General features: G+C 35.1%; 1 protein-coding gene and 1 pseudogene across 6 annotated transcripts in view; both read left to right on the forward strand.

The window, feature by feature from the left end:
- Window positions 1–26,899, forward strand: part of B3galt1 (beta-1,3-galactosyltransferase 1) — a 557,516-nt gene that overhangs the window by 309,598 nt on the left and 221,019 nt on the right. The gene's annotated exons all lie outside the window — the stretch shown is intronic.
- Window positions 6,441–26,899, forward strand: part of LOC124979479 (protein FAM204A-like) — a 47,305-nt pseudogene continuing 26,846 nt past the window's right edge.

Below are 26,899 nucleotides of genomic sequence, written 5' to 3' on the forward strand. Positions count from 1 at the left end.
GCCCAGCACATATGACAGCATTTAAAAAGTTGAAATCAAGGGATGTGTATAAAGAAACTGTGGTATGGATACAAAATGGAATACTACTTAGTTTTGAAAAAGAAGGAAATTCTGTCATTTGCAATAACATGAGTAAACCTGGAGAATATTAAGTTAAGTAAAATAAGCCAGGCACAGAAAGAAAAATATTGCAAGATCACACTATAGGAGCAGAAAATAAAATAGTGCTTACCAGAGCCTGGGGAATAGGAAAGTGGGGGAATGGAGAGATAGATGAAAGGTACAAAATTTAAGGTAAATAGAAGTTCAGGAAATGTATTGTAAACATGGTAACTCATATAATATGTGTTGTGACTTGAAACTTGCTAAGAAAGTACCTTTTTTTTTTTTTTTATGGTGCTGGGGATTGAACCCTGGACCTTGTGCATGTGAGGCAAGCACTCTAACCTACTGAGCTATATCCCTAGCCCCAGAAAAGTACATTTTAACCACACACACAAAAAAAGTATGGCACATGATAGATAATGTTCCAAAATGTATTTATGAATCAAAACCTAGTGTTTTATACCATAATTTTACTTGTCGATTAAATATAAATGTAATTAAAAGTCAAAAAATAATATAGACAATGAGAATGGAATACAAATATCATTTAAAAATAAAAATAATAATAACCAGCCATATGTAGTGTTAAGCATGTATCTAGCACTGCTCTTGGGGCTTTAATTTAGTACCAATGCATTCCTATTAGAGGTCCCAGGGACTAGAGATATGGCTCAGGAGAAGAGCACTTGCCGAGCGTGCATGAGGCCCTGGGTTCAATTAAAAAAATTGAAGACCTCCCTGTGGTTGATATTATATTGTCCTCATTTTGCAAGCAAAGCAACTGAGATATGGATACATTTCTACTTGCCCAAAGTTAGACAATAGGTAAGTGGTAGACCCAGAATTCAAACCCAGAGAGACTGGATTTGAGACTGTTCCTTTCCCTTTCTGCTGGCATATGCCACTCAACACTGGAGTCACCATCAGTTAAAAAATAAAATAAAATAAAATAAAAGATAAAAAGTCACTTTTTCAAAAAAGGAAAATATTATAGTCCATAAACCCTTAGAAAATGTTAAACATTAATGGTTATCAAAGAGCCAAAAATGAAAGGGGATTAAATATCTTATTTTTTCAGACCAGTAATGATTAAAATATTGATTGAATATCCTGAGGAATGAGATGTGGGGAAACAGAAAGCCTTATGTTGGTAAATGAACACAACATTTCTATTGGGCGATTTTGAAAACCATATAAGAATTTTCAATCACATACTTTGACCCAGTAATTACTGCCCTGAAGAAATCATTTAGCAAGTGTGTGTGTGTGTGTGTGTGTGTGTGTGTGTGCGCGTGCGTGCACTTAAAGAAAGACATGCAACAAAATGTTAATGGTGGTTCTTACTGATGTGAATTTTTTTTTCTGGGATATTTTAAATTAGGGTTTCATTCTTATAGAAGCATAAAAATACAGTTCCTTTTGATAGTTTTTGGATTAATTCAAATTTTCATCCAAGAGCAAAACAATTTTATCTTACAAAGTAATGCATTTGATTACATTATATAACTGGACTGTTAGAAGGAGGAGTCTTCAGATTTGATATAGTAGCTAAGTAATACTATCAGGTAACCAGGAATTTCCTGTTTTTCCTTGCCTCCCCGCCCCCCAATCAGCATGTTGGGTTTTCTATTTCACACTGAAAACCTCGTGATTATAAGATGGCTGCCTCAGCTCTAACCATCACATTCATCATACAGCTGTGCTAAAGGATAGAAAAATATGGTGAGGGTGGGGAGAAATGTTTCCTCCCCGTGAATTTCTTTCTTCTTATCTGAAAAGAAATCTTTCCCAGAATCACTGTGTCTCAGCCAACTTTCCTTCATTATCATAGGCCAAACTCCCATATCTACCCTAAATGTACCACTGACAAACAGGCATGGAAATCCCACTGCGTGCTTAGAAAAATGACAAGTCAGCCTGGGGCTGGAATGGGTTCACCCCTGCACTCTCTCTGTAGCCAAGGAATAAGCCAGTACTCTGCTCTCACCTGGCGAGTCAGAGTTCTGTTAGCAGAACAGGGTAAAAAACAGAGTGAAGGCTGTAGGCAGGCTACCATTAGGGTCTGCCACAAGACTCAAGTGTTATCATGACCACAATAAAGCAAAAGACTACAAAACCTTGGAGAAACTTTTATCATGTGTAATTTGGAAGATACAGAATCATAGAACTTTAGACTCATAGGGGACCTTAAAAATCACCCAGGATAATTCGCTTAATTAACTAATGAGGAAAGTGGGTCCAGCAAGTTTATAATCTACTCATATCACTTAGCTAAAATTAAAGAGCCAGGGCCAGCCTCCCAATTTTCTCTTTAATAGATCACCTCTGATGTTCTTGCCTATAGCATAATTGAACCTACATATTAAAAGCAATGTTTATTTATTTGTTCTGAGCAGTTATACATGACAGTGGAATGCATTTATGTACTATGTACTTTGATACATCACACATGAATAGAGTATACTTTCTTATTTTTCTGGTTGTACATGTTATAGAATCACCCTGGTCATGCAGTCATATATACACATAGGATAATCATGTCTGTTCATTGCACTATTCTTCCTACCCCCATACCCTCTCTGCTCCCTTCACTCCCTTCTACCTAATCTAAAGTAATTCTATTCTCTTCCCTAGCCCCCCACCTTGTTGTGAATTAGCATATCAGAGAAATTTGTTTTTTTGGGATTGGCTTATTTCACTTAGCATGATATTCTCCAACTCTATCCATTTACCGGCAAATGCAATAATTTCATTCTTCTTTAAAGCTGAGTAATATTCCATCACACACACACACACACACAAAACATTCTTTATACATTCATCTGTTGAAGAACACTTAGGTTGGTTCCATATTTCAGCTAGTGTGAGTTGATGTGCTATGAACAACTAGGATCTGACTTCCTTAACAAGACTCCTAAAGCGCAAGAAGTAAAATCAAGATTCAATAAATGGGATGTATTCAAACTAAAAAGCTACTTCTTGGCAAAAGAAAAAATAATGTAAAGAGAGAGCCTACAGACTGGGAGAAAATCTTTACCACATGCACCTCAGATAGAGCATTAATCTCCAGGATATATAAAGAACGCAAAAAACTTAACACCAAAAAAACCCCAAATAACCCAGTCAATAAATGGCTAAGGAACTGAACGGATATTTCACAGAAGAAGAAATACATTCAACCAACAAACATATGAAAAAATGTTCAACATCTCTAGCAATTAGAGAAATGCAAATTAAAACTAAGATTTCATCTCACTCGAGTCAGAATGGTAATTATCAAGAATACAAGCAACAATAAATGTTGACAAGGATGTGGAGAAAAAGGTACACTCATACATTGCTGGTGGGACTGCATATTGGTGCAACCATTATGGAAAGCAGTATGAAGATTCCTCAGAAAACTTGGAATGGAGCCACCATTTGACCCAGCTATCCCACTTCTTGGTTTGTACCCAAAAGACTTAAAGTCAGCATATTATAGTGACACAGCCACATTAGTGTTTATAAAACCAATGTTTTAATGAACTTCTCATTTATTTTTTACCAGACATCTCCTTGCTTTCCCTCATTTTATTCCTTATTAAATTCAAATAAAAACTTGTTGAATTGCTAAAAAAACAAAAACAACCAGAAACAAAACTACAAAATACTTTGAAATTTCTTTTTTCTTCCTGATGCCGGTCCCATGTACTCATACTCTGCATTACCTGCATCTAATGTTCTACTTTTACCACGTTTGCTATATTACATCTATGGTGTAGATTTTTCTGAACCTTTTAAGAGTTTAGACACAATACCCCTTTAGATTACTTCAGTATGTATTTCCTAACCTAAAAGACATTTTATTGTATAATCAAAAGACAATGATCAAAATAAAGAAGTAACAGAGATGCATTGCTACTATCTAATCTATTTTATTCATTTTTCATGAATTTTTCCATTAATGTACTTTAAAAAATTCTGATTGAGAGCAATCCAGTGTAACATGTTTTATTTGGGTTCATATCTTTAAATCTCCTTTTATCTAGAGCATTTCTTAGTTTCTCTTTATTGTTTTTGGAAGAGTACAGGTCATTCATTTTATAGACTCTTTCAAAGTTAGTTTGTCTGTGTTATTTATGATTAGATTCAAGTTAAGCATTGTTGTTAGAAACTTTAGAGAAGTGAAAATGGATGGAAATGGAGAATATCATGCTAACTAACATAAACCAAAGAAACTCAAAGATCAAATGTTTTGTCTCCTATGCAGACGCTAGAGTAAAATAAAGGAAAGGGGCGGGAAGGGTGAGATTACATAAGGAATCAATCAAAACCAAATTAATAAATGAGTGAAAGGAAGTCTAATGGAGGAGAATGGGAGAGGGGATGGAGGATGGGAGGGAAAAAAAGGGAGGAAATGGGGGATCACAAGCTGAAATTGATTTCCATGCATGTATGAATTTGTGGGATGAACCCAACTACTATGTATGACTATAAAGTTGTAATTAAAGCAAATGATGCCAATTTTTCTTTACAGATGATGTTAATGGTAATCATTTTATTTAAAAGGTATTTAATATTTCTTTCCCTTTTGTAGGTAATATAGGAAAATAGAAACAATGTATATGTTCTCCTTCTCATCTACCACATCCATCACTTTAATAATTATTCCTTTGGTGATTGACAAATAATTTCCTGACTCCATTATTTCCAGTACATTTATTAGTTGGTGTTTGTACCCGGTGGGCACAGTACAAACAATCCCAGCAACTAGGGAGACTGAGGCAGGAAGATCACTAATTCAAGGCCAGCCTGGGCAATTTAGGGAGACCCTATCTCAAAAAATAAAAAGGGCTGGGGATGTAGGTCAGTGGTAAATTGCCCTGGGTTCCATCCCCAGTGCCAAAAAAGAAAAAAAAAATGTTGGCATTCTACTGTAAGGAACATCTTCCCCTTCTCTTCCATTTATTTATTCTTATCAACATAGATTTCCAGATTTTTTTTTTCCCATAGGGTATACTAATAATTATTTTGACATTCAAAATTTCCCAGATTTTGGCAGTGGAAATCTTCAAACTAACTTCTGTGTCCATCCCAGCTCTACCCTTTACTGGCTAACTGACCTCAGCATAAATTGCTTAACCTCTCTAAACACCAGAGTCCTCACCCAAACAGTCAAGTGCTTCCATGTGTATAGCACCTAACTCTATGCCGAACAGCATGACCACATGGGATGAAAACTTGGTTCCAAGACTGATTCATTGCAAATGCTCAAAATCTTTGTGAATTAATACTATTTACCAAAGGTATAGCTATAGACATAGAACTGGGGTAAGTGCAAGTTCTGCTTGAAGATGGGCAGGCTGATTTCTCTTCCTCTCTATGTGATGTCCATAATCACAGAGTTTTAGAACAAGGCTATATTACAATCTTAATCCTGTTGCTAGATGCCTAGCAACCACTCTCTGAAGTATTAGAAGTTTTTGTTTGTTTCTGCTCTGTTCTAAATGTGTTAAGAACTTACCATCTCCACTGGCTTTAAAACATACCAGGATTTTGATGACTTTCACAAGTTTAACCCCAACTCAAAAATGCCATCGGTTTCCCCTGCCCCACTGAATGACCACTTAGCATTTTCCCTTCACTCGCTGGTACTTATCACAGTTTGCAGTTAGATAATTGTGTGTAATTATATGTAATCATGTAGAATCGCCCTCACACTAAAGGGAACTAGATGCTAAGGTGCACGAGGGCAGGAACCAGGTCTCCCTCATTCAGCATACAGTGGAGTGCCAGGCTATAACAGCTGCTTTTTGAAAACACAATTCTATACCTGAAAATATTTTTAAGGACTTAAACCTGTATGTACATTATGCTATGCTTTCTTACCCTGGCATTGTCGCTGGAAAGAGATAATGAGCATGACAGATTAGGAAGTGGTTTTAACTGGTTCGCTGATCTTGCAAGGGGGCATCTCTTAGACATTTTATTTCTACCTTGCATATTTGTGTGTGGAGACCCCAATACAAAGAAATAATAGCATTGTCTCTCATTCTGCTACAATGTAATATTGTTGTCTTATATATTATCTTCAATGTCCTGTTCTAGGAAGGGGTGGTGCTCAGGAAGTATTTGTTCGATGGCTGAGTTTGTTTACAGAGCTGAAAAACTTGTTGGAGAAATTAAAAAAAAAAAAATGGCAAATATGTGTGTCTCCCTTCACAGCCGGCTTTGGAGTTCAGGTCCCCTGATTCTGTTATGTTTTGGCTGAACACCTTATTCCCCAGGCATGAGCCAGTGCTGTGTGTGGCACCTTCTGCCTGCAGTGTTTTGCGTCACACTGTTGCATTCTGCAGATGGATGTCACCAGCGCAGATTTCTGGGCTGAGTACAGGATTGATGAATGGTTTAAGTCTCACATAAGTGTTTTTCCCAGGTACTAAGTGTCAATTATAAGAAAATTTTTGTGTACTGAAAAGTAATTAATCCTTTAAAGCCTTATTCATTCATTTGTTCATTCTTTCAGTCAGTCAATATTTATTAAGGGACTGCAGTGTCCAGACACAATGACAAGGTTAGGTATGCAGTAGCCATCAAAAAGGGGTGTCCCTCTCTTCATCATGCATCAAGCCCAGTGAGAGTGATAGGCATTTAAAAAATAAATCTCTACCTAAGAATCTCTTTAAGCTATAAAAAGGAACAAAGTAAGAGAAACCTACTTTAAATTGGATAATTTGGTGTTTTTGTTTTTTGGTTTTCTGGAGGGTTTTGGGTTTCTTGTTTGTTTTTGCTTGCTTATTTTTGGTTTGTGCTTTTGTTTGGTTTCTTTGGCTTAGACAATAGACATTTGTGTCTCACAGTTTGACTAGCTGGGAAGTTCAAAATTGAGGTGCTGGCAGAGTCTGTTATAAAGGAGGGCCCCCTGCCTGTCTTGAGACACTGCCTTCCCTCCATTCTTTCAAGGGCACAGTGAGAAAGGGAGCACTCTGGCATCACTTCCTGAGAATAGAAGAGTTTAGCTGAGATCTGATGGACAAGAAGAAGGCATCAGCTGTGTGAGCAGTGTGCGTGCGCATGCACATTTGTGTGTGTGTGTGTGTGTGTGTGTGTGTGTGTGTTACATGTGAGCTAGGAGGGAAAGAGAGGACCACCTTCCAGAGTGGAAGTATAAATGTAAAAACAGGTATAAACATGAAAGTCTACAGGTGGAGTCAACCTGGGATGCCCGTAGAAAAGTGACCAACCCACTGCAAGAAGGACAGGTGCTGGAGGTGAGTTAAGCTTATCCTCCTAGGCTGTGTTAAGGACTTGGGTTTGTACTTATTTTTCTTAGGGAAATGGAAGATCATTAATGATTTTAAGCAGAGACGTCATGTGCCTTCAAGTACAGTGAATTCTCCTTGTTTGCAGATTTCATGTTTGCAAATTTACTTACTTGCTAAAATTTGCCTGTAACCCTCAAACTAATACTTGTGGCACTTTCATGGTTACAGAGCAGCAAAAGACTTGAGTCACTTGATGCTCTCATTCCCTGTGGCAGAACAAGGTGACACTATGTCCTCTTATTTCAGCTCTCATTTTGCTTCTTTTGTGGTTTATGTAGGAACACATTTTTCAAATGTTTGTGCTTTCTATTGGTAAGTTAGCTGTTTAAAATAACCCCCTAGTGTAGTGTGGAAGGGCTGTCGAGGGTTTCTGAGTGTAGGAAAGCTGTGATGTGCCTTACAGAGAAAACGTGTCGATAAGCTTTGTTCCGGCATGAATTTATAGTGCTATTAGCCATGAGTTCAATATTAATGGACTAATAATACATATTAAATATGGTGCTTTAAAGGGAAAAAAAAAAAGAGGTAAGGTTATCTATTGATTGGTTGATGAAAAAAGTGTCACAGGAAGGTAACACTGCATTTCCTCTAAGGGCTAGTATTCACTAACTTTGTTTTTACTTTATACTGATTTTTTAAAACATAACTACTGCAAATAATGAGAATCACCTACACATATTTAAAAGATTACCCTGCCTACAGTATCTATAAGAGTGGAAATCCTAGTAAGAAATATCTCAATGGCCAGTGTGGAGATGCATGTGGCCTATTGGGATTATGGTGGAGATAGATATTAACAGACAAATTAAGAATCTAGGATTGACTGGAGATACCCAGAGTGAGATTTCTTTAGGTCCTTTTGCCCATGTCAGATTTTTAATTTCAGGTACCCAGAACCCATTCTTCTAACAAAGTTCTCTAAATGTAAGTATTATGAGAAAATGAGAGAGATGTCTTATAATCTAACTATGTAGCTAAATATATAAATATGATTTTTAAAGAGTCCTCAAAGAATGGTATTGATATTGACCATTTTCAATGCACTGTGATTGATATTGTTAGTGTAGTCTTAATTCATTTATTGTTTTGACAGGTGTTTAGTTACCTTTCAATGGCTATCAAATCCTTCTCTGTCAGGAAATGTCTTTTTCATTAACTTGTAATACTGCTACTATTCATTCTATAAAAGCAAGATTTTTTTTGCCATATCATCATCTAGAGAACCTTAAAAAAAAAGTTATTTCCCTCTCCACCATCAAGCCGAAGATGCTTTCTTTTCCTTAATGGGGGGTTTGGTATATTAAGCAAAACAGTTCTTGCTGTCTGCAGTTGTGGTATCTATTAAGTGCCTATCATTTACACTTTTTTTTTTATCAATTTCTTTAAGGCTTTATTCCTTGATCAGAGAGATCTCTTAAAAGAAAGTAGTCATTGATGAATCTTTTTGCCACTAAAACTTAAAAGTCAAGAGATTTTAGTTAACAAAGATTAAATAGTGAAGGCAAAACACATTACTTTGGCAAAAAATAGCTTTAGAAATATATCCATAAGCAGAGATATGAATAAACACAGACCAGACTTGCTGGTTACCTGCTCAGATCACTACTCCCTTCTTATTAGCAGTGGGTCAGCAGTGTGTAGGTGATCTCCTCTACATGTTCACATCCTTGAGAAAGACAACTCCTCCCTAGATCAGGAGATTTAGAACTTGAGCCACTTTAGCCAATGATGATAACTGCATCCTTTCTACCACCAACTGACTTAGGAAAAACATAGGAACCATCACTGGTCAAAGAACCATGAGGAGAAGTCCATCGAGGTAACTTGTGAGAAAGAGTGTCCACTGATAAAAAGGTATATGAAAGGAGACACATTTCTGATTGTGAGGTTGTCTGTGGCAGTGTTTCCAGAAGATGTGTAAGCCGTTTACACCTATCATGACTCAAGCATGAGGACACAGCATTTAATGCCTCAGGAAATATATTTAAAACCTGATATATGATGTTACTTCTGAGTCTTTTAATTAACCAAACCTACAGAGGAAATTTTTTTTTCTGCAGTTTCTTATTTTCCATATTTAAGTCATTTCGATATGAGTCCTCTCTGACTCACAGCCTAAAGCATCCTAAGAGAGACCTCCATGTAGGATTTTACTATTTCATACTTTATCAATTGTGAGATGCACATATTTGAACATTTTAGTATCTCCGAAAAGGAGATTAATCTTAGAGTTGAGATTATCTTTGATTCAGTGAATTTGAGGAATTTTCTTCTTGCTAAGTTTAGCATTTGTTTTAGTCAGCTTTTTCACTGTTGTGACTAAAAGATTTGACCAGAGTAGTTTAGGAGAGGAAAAGTTTATTCGGGGGCTCATGATTTTAGAGGTCTCAATCCACAGAAATCAGGCTCCATTCCTCGGTGTTCAAGGTGAGGCAGAACATCATGGCAGAAGAGTGTAGTGGAGGGAAACAGCTCATATGATGATCAGAAAACAGAGAGACAGACTCCACTCTCCAGATACAAAATTTATACCCCATAGCCACACTGCCAAGGAACCACTTCCTCCAACCACATCCCACCTGCCTCCAGTTACCACCCAGTTAATCCCATCAGGGATTAATTAACTGATTAGTTTAAGACTGTGACCCAATCATTTCTCCTCCAAACCTTCTTGCTTTGTCTCACACATGAGCTTTTGGGGGATACCACATCTAAACCCTAACAGCATTCAGCATTATACAAAAGCATATGGTAAGCAAAGGCATGCCCATGACATGCTAAACCAATGTCCCATTGATAGAACATAGGGAAATCAATATTCACTTGATTAAAAAAATAAGAAAATCCATCACACATTAATTACAAAAAATGTTGATAGAGTACAAACCATAATCATGGACTTAAGATGAAAAAGGTTGTAATATCTTTTGATTTTCCCCAAATATATTTTAAATATGGTTACCATTCCTTCTACTGAAAAAAAAAGAATCTGTTTTTGCTGCACAAACACAAACTTATATCTGATTAATTAAACATAAATTATTGAATGCCAATTGTGAATATTGCATAGCAGGACGTTTTCACTGGGCATAAAGGATGCAATGCACTAACTTATAAAACTTTAGGGATGCTAAGACTTGCAAACAAGTAACTATAATGCACAGCAGTGTTTCAATCATAGTTTTAATTATTAACTGCTACCAGAACACAACAAAGTCAAAAGTCAAAGTCAAAATCCTTTTCAGGAGTAGTGAGAAGTATGCAAGGAGAGGAATCAATCAAGCTCAGTTTTGAAGAATGTATACACTTAAGCAGGTCAAGATTCAGCAGATTAGGATATTCCAAAGAAATTTGTCCAAACAAAATCAGAACCTACAATGGCCAGAAGGTGAGGCCTCAAAGGAAGGTGATAAAATGGATAGAATAATGGGGATGGAGTTAGAAGCCAGTAAATTGGAGCTAGATGTGCACTCACCACCAAGTTCCTTCTCCCAGACTTTCCAGAAAGACAGAAATTAAATTCTAACCTTTGAGCCCTGATGATTATCACCTTTCCCCTTTCATTTATATTGAAATTCCTCAAAAATAAGAATATCAAGTTTCTTTCATGTTCTTTACAATTATTCCAGGAAACAGAACAGCACAGTATAGCACTGGAAAGGAACCTGCAACTGAACAGTCACAGTAATAGCAATTGCAATAAAAATCAAGACAACAATCTGCTTATTTTGAGGATTGCAAAAGCATTTTACAGCTCTGTGCAAAGCATTTTACATATTACTTTATCTAGTATTCAAAACAACCTTATGACATAGACATAATCATTTTATTTCTGAGAAAACTGAGTTTAAATACCTTGCCCAAGGTCAAATAATTAGTAAACAAGAGCTAAAATTTGACTACAGGTCTGTCTATCCCCAAAAGTAAATTTACACCTACTTTGTGATTCTACCTCCCAATCTCTTTTCAAGCATGACTTTAAGTTGGTAAGTTTACCTCTTCATTTTGCCATATTGGAGAGTTGGTTTAGAGGTATTTTTCTCTTTCTTTTAGTTTATTTGCTCTTTTTGCAAAGTCCTGTTTGCTTTCCTGTCTTATTTGCATTAAGCCATATGAAGAATGTTTATGAGAAACATCTAGTATTTATTACTAGGAAATAGCCTATAATTACCTATTTTATTTATTAAAAATTACTGAATAGCTGTCTAAGGATTGGTCAATCCCAACTGATCAAGCAGCTAGTGATTTTCTATCAGTTTAAAGTATTTACTATTCTCTTGAGCCAAATTTCATTCCATAAAGAACAGAGGGCTAGGCCTAATTGGAGAATAAATCTCAGGCATGCATCATGAGGAATATAGATTTTATTATATTTTCTACAAATAACTTGTCATGGAGGTACCTTGAGCTTCAGAAAAATTCTGGAACTCTGCAGACACAAATGCAAGAGAAATAGAAAAGTATGAACCCTTCCATCTTTTTCTTTCAATAATTTAATATCCAAGTCATGTACTTTTTATTTTTTTTTTAAGTGTAGACCAGTCTACAACTCCAAAGGCCACAAAATGCCATAGAAATAAAAATGGATGACTAACCTTTCAGGCAGTACTAACCTGGCCGTACTCCTTCTGACCTTCACCAGTTCAATCCATTTATAACAGCTTTTTATTCCTTTATTTTGAGTGCTTTAAAATATTATATAATAGGCTAAATCAATTGTCTTCACTAAACATAGTTATTTAATGGAGCAGTGCAAAACATCTGTGCTTATATAACATGATTTTTTGATCAGTAAAATAAAAATATAAAAAGGCTAAATATCAGAGGAAGAAAATGGTTATTAAACACTAAATCGAAGCCACCCACACACTGATTTGTATTTTCACATTCAGATGGAAAAATTCACTAACACCCAACTATTTTCCATGTCAAAGGAGGACTTTAGATTTGTGTTGTAATTAGCCCTATGGCATGATTTATTCCAAACTCTGCAATTTGCTTGTAATTAATTTTCTTCTTTTTAATCTTTAGAAACTGACTTTTATTTCCTTCTTCCATTTAGTTAATGTAATGATTGTCCATTGACCTCAGAATTATCTCTGGGTATGGCAAATTGAGATGAACCTGCAGAAATCAGTATGTATATAGATATTTGGATTTTTTTTTTCTTCTTGAAACCAGGTCATATAAATTAGAAACCACCAGGATGACAGAAAAATCAACATCTATGCTTATATATATATATATATATATATATATATGCTTATATATATTATATTATATATATTATAATATATATATATTATATATATGTGTGTGTGTGTGTGTGTGTGTGTGTGTATTTTTTTTTCACATCAGGAATTTCAAAATCTAAACCACAGCAGTATTTGCTGAAAACTCCAAAACAATTTCACTTTGAAGGGAACAATTTTCAGCTCAAGTGAAACTACAATAAAGGGGTTAGGAAAAAGAAAACGAGAAGATCTGAAGAGAAACATAAAGTTAGTCATGAGCAGAATAAAAAATATTTCAGTAAATGCTATTTTTAATTTTTTTGTTAAAGCAACAGTTCGTCGTAAGCATATAAAGATATTTAAAATATTTTAGTTAAATAGTAATTTTATAAGGGATAGGCTTATAATAATAGCCCTAATTCTAAACCAACCTTGCATGACTCTTCTCTGCTGCCTCCTAGTAAGTGTGTGTAGGAAGGTACCCTCAACTATACTCATTTGCATCATCCTGCAATATTCCAAAACAAGCATAAAAGTAAAACTCAAGATTTATTTGTGGTTCCACGTCAGTAATTTTCGTGTCAGGATAATGTATTTTGAGGCTTAAAATGTTGCTAAACAGGAAGATTTTATTAGAAATACATCTGGAGAGATCACATAGTTTCTTTCAGTTCCCAATTCATTCACTTATTCTGAGACAGAAAACTGGAAGTAACAGATAAAGCTATATTTCTTTTCCCCTCTCAGTGGTTCTGGCTTGCCTTCTAATTTTCTAAGTAACATCAAACTAGAGAAGAAAGTTAAAATAATTGAAAAATGGTTATTTTATTCATGTGTCTCTTCCCATGTAGTATTCTGTGAGATACTAACAAGCAAATTAGTTCAGTCAACTACAATTAGTAAACATTCAGTAAAATGTATCATATAGCCACAGTGGAGACTCTGGGGGGTCCTTAATATGTTAACGTGATAATGAATATGTAATTACCACTTTATTAGCATATGTTAACATGCTAATGAGCCGGGGGAGGGGGCAGAAATGATAGATACCATGTATAAGTCCTCCTAGATTTATTTAATCAAGAACAGTCTACTTCATATAGTTTTCTTCGAAACATAAAACAACTATTACAGTATGTGATTTCATACTTATGCCATGGTTGAACTAATGTCGCCTCTAGATGAATACTCTAGGAAAGTGTGGACCATGTTGTTTTTCCTCATCATTTTATTTCCAGAGCCCAGCATCATGTAGGTGGTGTAGATACTGTTAGTCTAGTGGCGGTTTGAGGTCAGTAGGGCTTAGGTCTCAATAATACAAACGCATCCCATTTATGATGTGGTAGGTGTATTTGTGTGTGTGTGTGGAAGTAATTTTTTTTAGGTAGAATTTATATTTGATAATGTTTGATTTTTTAACATATCATTCTGTGTACTTTAAGAAACCTATTTGGTTGAGTAATCTTCACCACAATCAAAATAGAAAATATTTTCTATTAATCTGAAAAGTTCCCTTATGCTCCTTTATAGTTACTCCTATCCAATACCCTACACCATCTCCTCCAGTCAACCAGTCATTGAAATTGGTCCCTAGGTTCTTGTCCTTTCCAGAATGACATATTGATTCATAGTGTGTAGCCTTTTGAATCTGGCTTCTTTGTCCTGGTAAAAGGCACTTGAGAATTACCCATGTTGCTTCATATATCCAAAGTTTGTTCCTTTTTATCACTGAACTATGTATCATTGCACAAATGTAACACAACTTGTCTTTCTCTTTACCTTTAATGATATTTAAATTGGTTTTAGTCTTTGGCAGTTTTGAAATGAGCATTACTGTAAGGTTTTGTGAGGGCTTATGGCTTCATTTCTCTTGGATAAATGCCTGAGAATGGAATGTCTGGGTCATATGATAAGGACATGCTTAACTTTTAAAATAAACTAGGAAACCAGTTTCTGATGAAGCTGTACCATTTTTTATTCCCACTAGCAATGCATGAAAGTTCTAGTTGTTTTCCATCCAAGTCAGCATTTTACATCATCAGGTTTTTTTTTTTTACATATACCCTAATAGGTATGCAGTAGTATGTCAATGTGCTATGAGTTTGCATTCATCTAATGACTGATAATTTTGAAGAACTTTTCACGTCCTTATGTTCTATCTGCATCTATTTTTGGTGAAGTTTGTTTTTTGGAAATTTCTTTTATCCTTTTTTTAAAAAATGAGAATGATTGAGACTTGAGAGTTCTTTGCATTTTGTGACAAGCAATCCTTTATCATACATGTGTCTTGTAAATATTTTCTTCTACTTTGTAGCTTGTTTTTTCATTCTCCTAACAGTTTTGCATTGTGTTTTTGACCTCATATAATTTTTATAATCTCTGTGAATTGGAAAGTGGAGGCTTCCCTTTGTATAGCAATATACATATTGATTCCACTTTAGTTTTGGGGGGGCAGGGTTTTGATAGCTGCTTCTATAAGCATTCCCATGATTAGGAACTTGGCTTGTAATACCACTTAATCAAAAACTCCCATTGTATCTCTAACCTCTACTTTAGCCATCAATGGATATGTGGCCAACCTTTGAAGCTAAACTTTGAAGTTGGTCATACCTGGCCTCCAGGTTTCATGATTCATAGTCACCAGCAGGATTTATCTAAAATAGTAAAAATAAAAGTCAAACTGGTTAGTGAATTTAACCTTAGAATCGCTTAAATAACTTTCCTTGTTTTAATTTCAAGATCTCTCTACAGGCAGATGATTTACTCATCACACAGATGAAAGTGCCAACACACACAACTGCTCTTATTTCTCATCATGAATTAGTAAATTTAAACTCTAGCTTGTTTCATGCAGGAATTATGTTAACATGAGCTCACCCTAAAAGACAAAGCTCCTCTACAGAATCATTCCCTTCCATTATCAAATCATTATCATGATTTTCCCCCAAACTATATACCCTATCATTATTTTCTTAATGTTTTTCTTTCAGTTGACTCTAAGTTAATTCATCTTTGTTTTTAACTGAACCTCAAACTAAGTAATAGTATCTGGGGTTATTATGCCAGTTGTATCATTTCACTAAGATGTATAAAAATAATTAACTGTGAAAATAAAAATTGCATGGACTTAAAATTGGCTTCACTACCACACTTTGTAAATGCTGCTCTGTACGTTGACAATTTTGCAAATGATGTGCACCAGTGAGAAGCCAGTTGACCTTCCCCAGTGACACCAGCTCATTATGTAGAGTTCACAGCTGGAAGTGATGTACTAAATAATTACATAACTAGGCATATCACACAACTGGTCTCTCTGGGTCTCTCTTTTTCTTCATATTTAAAAATTAAATATGTCCTAGCTCTTAATCTTATTGTGGTATGCAAAATTATATGTGAGACACATAAAAAGAAGGGGAAGAAAACAATAGTATATGACCTCAGAGAGTTAAGTTAACCTGTCTTTCATTTCTCATCAGTAAAATTGATGTGCTAGCATCAGTAACATCTGTGGCTTGTTGTAAGGATTAAATGAGATTAGATGCATAAAGTACACCTACCACAATTCATGATATGTAGCTATATTTGTTAATTATGCAGAATAAGAGGGAGTAAAGGATCAAGTTAAGCAACAACCTGAGGAAATAGGCAAACAAGTTTGATTTGTTGATAAAGTCAATGTCTTTTTTTTTAAGAAGGTAAAGGGAAGCATTTTTCTAGATTATAAGACTTAAAGACTTGAAATCCAAATTCAAGATGTGCCGCTTAATTAAATACAAGTTCCATCAAAAATCAATTAATGAAAACTGGGAAATATTTAGATATACTTTAATAGTTACTAGGTATTAGATTATATTTGCTAATTATTGTTAATTGGTTAGGCATGCAAAAATGGCTATATAAGATAATGTTCTTGGTTTTGAGTAATAGGTACTAAAGTGTTTAGGAACGAAATGCCATGATATGTGCAGTTTACTTCAAAATGATTCAGCAAAAGAGAGAGAGCAAATGATTGAAGCATAGAATAAGGAAATAGGGCAAATTTTTTAATAATTTTAATACAAATGGAGGTATATGGGTGCTTATGGTACCAAATTTTCTGTAGATTTGAAAATTTCATGATAAAAACATTTTTTAAATGATCTAAATGAATTGATAGGGAAAGAGGTTCAGAAATACTAGAGAGAAAACGAAGCAAAAGGATAAGGAATATACAATAATCTCATCGTGCACATTTTTCTTCCTTTCCTCCTTCTTTCCTTCCTTTTTTCCTTCCTTCCTTTCTTCTTCTATTCTTTCTTATTCAGGAAGAAAAAACAGGAAACTCTCAATTCTGGTTTATTTTTCAGAAGAATAATTGTAGTTAGGGGACAAAAGAAAGGAAATGTTACTTTTCATTTTATTTTGTTAAATTTCGCTTGAATTTTTTTTCCATATTGCTGTAACTTTATTTTTCAGTGCTTAAATAAAGTCACAACCAAAAAATTTAAGTTCATTACGACTAGCTCCTTAACCAAACTTATTATTGTTTCCCTGAACACTAATATATCTTGGAATCTCCCCTTGGGTATGACAGGGCACACACTCTGAAATCAATGCTGTCACGCAGAATGACAGCTAGAGATTCAACCATAAAGAAAATGTGGGTTCACCAAAACACAACTGTGCTGGTGAAGAGAATGTGTTTGCTACACACTTGCCATTTATTTGAATAGAAAAAAATATCTAGATACTTGTCCCTTGGCTTCGTCAGTTTGTCTCTTTAAAAGTACAGGATTGTTTAAATGGTCTTTTTCACTGTGATAATGCCATTCTTAAAATTTCTTTTGTGGTATATTTTTCTTGGCTGCCTGAGTTGCACAGCAATTTTTTAGAGTAGGATAGCTACAAGTTTTCTCAAGCCTTTTCCCCCCTCTCCCTCTTACCTACCTCTCCTTTCCTGAAGAGATTAAAAAAGAAATTGAACTGAACTAGGAAGTAATGGGCAGGCTAAAAGCAACTTTGTCAGCAGCTGAGGAGATTAAGACTCTCCAGGCAATATTAACTTTCCATTACTGGTCCTTCTCCTGCCTGCTCTGAGCATGACAGAACAGCTCCAGAGATCAGTGAAATACAGAGGCTTAGCCCAGTCCCACCTAGGAACTAGGGAGGACCCTCTTCACCAGACCGAAGAGATGCTCTGTGACAAGGTAGATATCCTGCAATATGCCGCAGAGCCGTTCCCAACCACTCTGATTCATTACTGCCCAGGCTATTGTAGTTTGCTACTCTTTAGGAGTCTAAAACATTACAGGCACTCTTCTATCACCAGTGTCCCATCTGCCCCAGCGACATCACCACCATACTGATGCCCAGAGCAGCGGAACACCTCCACTTTTGATCCATTACTGATTTGCATGCTTGTATACAATACATATGTACTTTATACTTCTCTTTTCTGAAATCCCTGACCCACAGGTACCAGGTAAAAAATGAAAGTAACTTGGAATAAATCAATAATAGCAGCAAGGGTGAACAAGGCAGGAAGTCAGAATCAGGCAAGCTGTTTCCTTTATTAACCTGTGACAAGCAGTTATTATGCAAAGGACACTACATAATACTTCTTTGGCTTCAGAATAAGAGCAATAAGTGTCATATCTGTAAATTCCAGACCTGAAGATGTGTTATCAAGGTGGGTACATGGATAGACTAACTGGATTTTATCTAATCAATTCTCAAATTAAGCTTGGAGAGCCATAATTTCATGAGTATTTCAACAAAATAAAACTAAAATACATCTGTGCTATTCTAAGATAAAGAAATTTTTATATATTTTCATTGCTAAATAAAATAGCACTGGCATGGCTGTCATATTGTATAAATGAAAGTGCAGTTTAATGAAATGACATTTTATGAATTTAAAGCAAATTTGAATTACGTTGTTAAAGCAAGCTGCCATGCTCCTTGGCTTTCTATAGTCAGCGAGCTGTCTTGTTTCATGTTTCACTCTACCATACAATGAGATTTTTGTTTGAAACCTCATAAGTCAGAAAGAGAGAAAGAAAAGAGGGAACAAATTCTTGATGGGCCCACAGGAATGATATGGCTGTCAGCACTCAGTTTAAAATAATATAGCCATCATTCAATAGATGATGCAAGATCCTAAACTTTTAGCTTTTGATCAATGATTTTGAAATTAACACTGGATCCACTAAGTTCTATGATTTTGTTGTATCTTTTATCCCTCCATTCAAGAAAATGGGTGAACAAATATCCAAAGTTAATCAGAAAAAATTAATTAAAATATTATTTATAGTTGTCAGGTCTTTCTTAAATATCATGCTTTTAATTTTAAAAGCGTCATTAACACAATAAAAATAAACAGTTGAAAAATGTAGGATTTTAGTTGCAACCCTCCCATTGAATAGCTGTGCAAATTTGGGCAAGTTTCTTTGCTGTCCCCTGATTTCCTGGCCTCATAAATCTGTTCTAACATTAATTCCATAGGCCTGCCTATAGTAAGATCTAGAAGGTATGCCTGCTTAAAATTTTCACCTGGTTAAACTTTAGGACATAAGTTTTACTTGTGATTAAAAATGCTTAGAGATGAGAAGTATTCATAGATGTCTATATGGATTCTTCCCTGCTGAGACATATACCATTTCTAGGAGAGAGAAAGATAGAAAGTTACATATTATAAACCATGATGGACCACTGAGATATGGAAAGTTACTGTTATTATAAACCATAGTGGATCATTGTATTTATACACAGACCTAAGCAATGTCACATTGCAAATTTTTTTTTTTTTTTTTTTTTTTTTACGTTTACATAGGGTAATGATGTTTATTATATTTTTCCCCTCCCCCCCACCCCTCCCACCCCTCCCACCCCTCCCACCCCTCTTTTCCCTCTACACAGTCCTTCTTTCCTTCATTCTTACTGCTCTCCTTAGCCTAACTCTAAACCTAACCCTAAACCTAATGCTAGCCCCTCCCACCCCCCATTATATGTCCTCATCCGCTTATCAGCGAGATCATTTGTCCTTTAGTTTTTTGAGATTGGCTTATCTCACTTAGCATGATATTCTCCAATTTCGACCATTTGCCTACAAATGCCATAATTTTATCATTCTTCATTGCGGAGTAATATTCCATTGTATAAATATGCCACAGTTTCTTTATCCATTCATCAACTGAAGGGCATCTAGGTTGGTTCCACAATCTGGCTACGGTGAATTGAGCAGCAATGAACATTGATGTGGCTGTATCTCTGTAGTATGCTGATTTTAAGTCCTTTGGGTATAGGCCAAGGAGTGGGATAGCTGGGTCAAATGGTGTTTCCATTCCAAGCTTTCTGAGGAATCTCCACACTGCTTTCCAGAGTGGTTGCACTAATTTGCAACCCCACCAGCAATGTATGAGTGTTCCTTTTTCACCACATCCTCGCCAACACCTATTGTTGCTTGTATTCTTGATAATCGCCATTCTAATTGGGGTGAGATGAAATCTTAGGGTGGTTTTGATTTGCATTTCCCTTATTACTAGGGATGTTGAACATTTTTTCATATATCTGGTGATTACTTGTACATCTTCTTCTGTGAAGTGTCTGTTCATTTCCTTAGCCCATTTGTTGATTGGATTATTTGTATTCTTCGTGTAGAGTTTTTTGAGTTCTTTATAGATTCTGGAAATTAGCGCTCTATCTGAAGTATGGTTGGCAAAGATATTCTCGCACTCTGTAGGCTCTCTCTTCACATTTCTGATAGTTTCCTTTGCTGAGAGAAAGCTTTTTAGTTTGAATCTATCCCAGTTGTTTATTCTTGCTTTTATTTCTTGTGCTATGGGAGTCCTGTTAAGGAAATCTGATCCTGAGCCAACAAGTTGAAGATTTGGACCTACTTTTTCTTCTATAAGATGCAGGGTCTCTGGTCTGATTCCGAGGTCCTTGATCCATTTTGAGTTGAGTTTTGTGTAGGGTGAGAGATAGGGGTTTAGTTTCATTCTATTGCATATAGTTTTCCAGTTTTCCCAGCACCATTTGTTGAAGAGGCTATCTTTTCTCCATTGCATATTGTTGGAACCTTTGTCTAGTATGAGAAAATTGTATTTATTTGGGTTTGTGTCCATGTCCTCTATTCTGTACCATTGATCTACCTGTCTATTTTGGTACCAATACCATGCCGTTTTTGTTACTATTGCTTTGTAGTAGAGTTGAAGATCTGGTATTGCAATACCCCCTGCTTCACTCTTGCTACTGAGGATTGCTTTAGCTATTCTAGGTTTTTTATTCTTCCAGATGAATTTCATAATTGCTTGCTCTATTTCTGCGAGGTACATCATTGGGATTTTAATTGGAATTGCATTGAATCTGTATAGAACTTTAGGTAGTATAGCCATTTTGACGATATTAATTCTGCCTATCCAGGAACATGGGAGATCTTTCCATCTTCTAAGGTTTTCTTGAATTTCTTTCTTTAGTGTTCTGTAGTTCTCATTGTAGAGGTCTTTCACCTCTTTTGTGAGATTGATTCCCCCTAAAAACTGGAACAAGGCAGGGATGCCCTCTTTCACCGCTTCTATTCAACATCGTCCTTGAGACTCTAGCCAGAGCAATCAGACAAACCAAAGAAATTAAAGGGATACGAATAGGAAAAGAAGAACTCAAACTATCCCTGTTCGCTGATGACATGATTATATATTTAGAGGAACCTGGAAATTCCACCAGAAAACTTTTAGAACTCATAAGTGAATTCAGTAAAGTAGCAGGTTACAAGATCAATGCTCATAAATCCAATGCATTTTTATACATAAGTGATGAATCTTCAGAAAGAGAAATTAGGAAAACTACCCCATTCACAATAGCATCGAAAAAAATAAAATACTTGGGAATCAATCTCGCAAATTTTGACTATTATCATGTCCTATACTAGATATCCAATATCTGATTTACCTGTGAGTAAAGAACTAATCTACATTTTAGTAATGAGTTTGTGTTCTTAATTTGAACAGCGAAGCATATTAAAACTATTCAATTTTAAATATCACATAACAAAACTGCAAAGATTATTTAGTCAAAACAAACACATTAAGAAAAGTCTATTCATTTGGGTAATTTCTTCACATTGTTCATTCATTTTTTATGAGAAAAATGAATTTCCACATTTTATGTACTGTTATGACCATAATTTAATCCAGGAACTACTTATTAAGTGATCACTATGGATTTAACAGACAGATAAACAGAGGGAAATATGTACCATATTATGGGGAGTTGACTTCCCTCTAACATATGTATATGAAAATACAATTACTTTCCAACACCAACACACTAAAAGCCCCAAACTGCCTTTTTGGGATTTTTTTTTAAGATACATAATTTTTCACATAGAGTCTATCTATGTGAAAATTATATATCACTCCACAGACCAAGACAAAAATGTATTCTGCTACCATTGTTGATCAAAAGAAATAATTTAGTTGACATCCAAATCATTGCATGGCCCCTGCTTGTTGTTACCACCTCAGTTCCACACTCCCTTGATGTTAAACCCCAAAGACCCTACCAGCAGAAATGGTATGTCATGTATAAGTGGATAAAAGAGGTTTGAGGTTGCCTAAGAGACCAGAAAAGTCTCACTTTAAGATTAAATGATAAATTAGAATATTATTTGTCAGCACTGCAACAGGTAGTAGTTTTGTATAAAATTATGTTCCAAATAACATCTCTGCAGATATATTCTTTTGATCTAAGCAGTATGCTGTGAGATGTGCCAAGTCATGATAAAATATTTACCTGACTATAAAAGATTCTTTTTCCCTTAGAAAAAGATGACCTCATATCCTCCTATTTCTGTGAATGCTGCCTAAGGTTATCACCTCAACAGTTGTCTCAGAGTGGAGACAGGATAAGAGGTATCACAATTATAAACATTTTGGTAGTCCTCAGAGCCACCCCATGCATTTGGGTGCAGTTCTATGTTAAATACTATTGATGTTAGGTTATCTGTGTTTTTATTTTTTATGCTCATTGAAAGTCTTGATATATCTATATATCTCTATATATGTATGTATATACATGTGTATATATATATGTAAATATTTTTCCAGTGACATATTTTTAAACTATCAGTTGCTTTGTAAAATTCTGATAAACTATATCAAAAAATCTTTAAATCACTTGTTTTACTATAAATTTGTTTTTCCTAAAAAAAATCAACTCTTTTCATTAGCTAAATTGACACTATACATATTAGAAGTCATAAACTAGTGTCCTTGAACAGGATATATCTCACAGTCATGTTCTTTATGAATTAAACAGTATCATCAAAACAACTGAATTAGATGCCAGCATTTGAAAATGGGGAAGATTTTACATAAAACTTTTTATCTTCTGGCTTTTCTCCAGTATGTCCCAATCTCCTCATTCCCAAGTTTAAAATTGGCTCATTTTCCTCATTTCTATTGAGTCTGGTCTCTGTAGGCTTCTGAGCTTTGGACCTCCAATTTAGACAGACAGAGCCATCACCCATAAGTACACATTTTGTACAAATTACTGACCTTAACATTTTATAAAATTCTATATATTGAGCTTAGTAATGGTTTGACCATCTTTGAAGTATTATCCTTGGCCTTTCTATCATTCAAACCCTACCTATCTTTAAAGGCATCTCCACATGAATTTCTTTCATTAACTTGATCCTAATCTTACTTCCCATTTTTCCATAGACCACTTCAGCCAGTCTAGCTTCCACTCTGGTCAACCGAAAGAGCTCAGTTTGAGGTCAACAGCTTTCTCCATCTTCCTGGATCAATATAGTTGGATTCTATGACAAGGACAAGTTATTAATCTCTCTCCCACAGTTTTCTCATTTGTAAAATTTGTACGAGACAATCCATTTAAACCCTCAAAACAATGTTTGGCAGATAATAAGGGTATAATATAGGTTAGCCATTATTATTATTACTACATTACTATTATATTTTGTAGCAATAATTTGACATAGCTGGGCATTCTCTTCTCCTTGAAAGACTGTCTTTTGGTTTCCTTTTCCTGACATCACACTCTCCTGGTTTCTGTATAATGTTACTGGCCTTGGTTTTCTTTGCTGGCTACTTTTTTTGTCACATTGGCAAAAGTTAAGTGTTGCAGGGCTTGGTATGGTCCCCTTTATGTTTCTGTCAACTCTCTCCCCATAGTTACCATACTCAGTTCATAGATTTAGATGCCATCTATTCTTTCATAACTGCCAAAATATGCCTCCATCCTTGATATTTTTTTTTCTTAAGACCCAAACTGGAATAATCAAGTGCCTTCTCTGTGTTCCTATCAGGCATCTGCAATTTGAATTCCTGATTTCCTTCACATGTTTGTTCCTCCCATTTTGACTCTCTCTCCCAAGGATCCTTTTTCCATAAAATAGCAGAATGATTTTTAAGTTTCAAATCACTCAGTGCCTCTCTGCTGGTTGACTGATTGCTGTGAGTACCACGTAGTTTGTTGACATTCTTGCTGGTGTGTGACAGCTACTAACTCTCACTCCAGAAGTGGAGAGACTGAGTTCTACAGCATTCGCTGCTTCCAACTGCTTCCTGGGTTATCACTTGCTAGTAAAATTCTAGAAAAAGAATGGGTAGTGGTCACTTAAGGTTTCTTACTATGGAGTTCCAGTCAGAGATTTTTATCTTGCCTTTAAAAACTAGTGAACCTAAAGCCATAGCTCAGTTTACATTCATGTGCCATGATGCCAGCTAAAATAAAGAGTGAAAAGTTCAGACTATAAACCATTTGTTTTGTCCATGTTCATTAAACCAATTAGCTGATTTAATTTTATTTTCTGATTGCCCTCTTAGATTAGTGCCTTATAACTGGAATCCATCATGAGATGATACCTTCTTTCAGTGATTCTCAACCTTCTCCTTCCTGAAATCTCCATTCACATCTCTGCTCATGCATCACACCAATATGGAAGTTGTCCCTAATAAGCTGATGTGAAAAGATAGACCATCACTCTCTCACTCAGGAGAGGAGAGGGCAAAGTAAAACTAAAACCCAGCTATAGTTTTCTTCTAAGATACTATATACTTACTTATGGAATGTTTGTCATAGCAGTTTTTATTTGGGTTGTTATTGTTGTTACCTTCTCCCTCTTTAAAAATACAAGCTCTGCAAGAAGAGGGCTTCACATTACATATTTTTATTTTATTGCCAGCACACCTAAAACATTGACTACTATTAAATCCTCAGTAATCAAGTATGAAACATATAAATGGATGAACACTATTGACGTGTAAAATACATAAAAATGTACTGAATGAGTGCTTTCAGAGAGCTCACCCTACATCATTTACCACATAAGAATCTAAGACCATTGTTACATGTAAGAATGTAAGGAACTCTACAGGTTAAAAACCCTTTCAACATGAAAAAATATTTCTTCATGGAAATAAGTTTTATTTATATATCACTTATGAAATAATCAGTTACAAAGAAAACAAACTAATGTACAATAAATCTGTCTTTGGGTTTTAGAGAGAAATGATTTATCTGCGTTAAGAATGAGAAGTTCAAAGATTGTCCTTTATTTTTGCCGATGATACATAGATTTTGAAGGTTTCTTTTTTTCTTATTAAATTTTTCTAAATGTTGTATCAGCATGTATTTTTTTAAATTTTAGTTTTACAGACTGAATTTTGATTCATTGTACACTAATAGGGTTCAACTTTTCATTTCTATGGTTGTACTGTTAGTATGTATCAATGGTGCACATTAGTGGTTTACAATGTGATATTTCAGCACATGAATGAAGCATGTACTGATCAAATCAGGTTAATTAGCATTACCCTGTCCTTACCATTTCTTTATATTTGGAGGCTTTGAATTCTGGTGTTCTAGGTCTTCATAATATATATAATAATTTACTGTGAACTATAGTCTTTCCACTATGCTGAGGAACACCAGAACTTATTCCTTTCGGTTGTTTTATTCCCCATTATCCAGCCTCCCTCTATCTCTTCTCCCCACTTTCCATCTTCTAGAAATAATTATTCTATATTCAAGTCAACGTTTTTTAGTTCCCACATATAAAATATTGTTTTCTGTATTTTACTTAATTCACTTAATATAATGTCCCCATTTGCATCTATTTTGCTCCAAATGTAGGATTTCATTTTTCATGGCTGAACAATACTAGTGCGTATGTACTCTGCATATTCCTTAATTATTTATTACTTGATGGGCACCTAGATTGATTCAATATCTCAGCTATTGTGAGCAGTGCCACAATAAATATGGACATGCAGGTATCTCTTTGCTGTGCTGATTTCATTTCCTTTGGATATATTTACAGGAGTGGAATAGCTGGATCATTATGTTAGATCTATTTTTAATCTTTTAAGAAAACTATGTACTGTTTTCCATAATGTCTATACTAATTTACATTCCCACCCTAAGTATATAAGCCTGCCTTTTTCTCATATCCTGGCCAGCATTTTTGTTTGTTTGTTTACTTATTTATTTTCACCTTTTTAAGTAATAACCCATCAGAAGTGAGATGATAACTCATAGTAGTTTTAATTTCTATATCTCTGATGGATAATGATACTGGAGCTACAGCCCCGGCCCATGTATTTCTTCTTTTGAGAAGTGTCTCTTCAGATCACTTACCCATTTTTAGTTGGATTATTTATCCATTGTTAGGTTTTTGAGCTGCTTCTTATTCTAGCTGTTAATTCTTTGTCAGATAACTGGCAACTCTTTTCTACCATGCTGTGGGTTGTCTCTTTACTCCATTTATTGTCTCCTTTGTTGTGATATTTATCCCAGGGATGCAAGGATGGTTCAACATACACACACCCAAAAGGTAATATATCATATCAACAGAGTGAAGGATAAAAATCATGTGACCATCTCAATAGACACAGAAAAAAAATTTGAAAAATGTTTTATCATAAAGCATCTCTTTATGATAAAAACCCTGAACAAAATAGATATAAAAGTATTGTTCTTCAACATCTTAAAGGCTATGTGTAAATAAACCCATAATGAACATCACACTGAATGGAGGAAAGCTGAAAGTGTTTCCTCTAAGATTTGGAACAAGATTAAGTTATCCACTTTCACTGCTTTTATTCAATATAGTACTGGAAATTTTATACAGAGAAATTAGGCAAGAGAAAGAAATAAAAGGCACAAAAAAGAAGAGAGAAAATTAAAGTCTCCCTGTTAGCAAATGATATGGTCCTATATTGAGAAAAACCTAAAGATTCTACCAAAAGATCA

Source organism: Sciurus carolinensis, chromosome 3 (genome assembly GCF_902686445.1).
Source record: "Sciurus carolinensis chromosome 3, mSciCar1.2, whole genome shotgun sequence".
In the NCBI taxonomy this organism is placed as follows: Eukaryota; Metazoa; Chordata; class Mammalia; order Rodentia; family Sciuridae; genus Sciurus; species Sciurus carolinensis.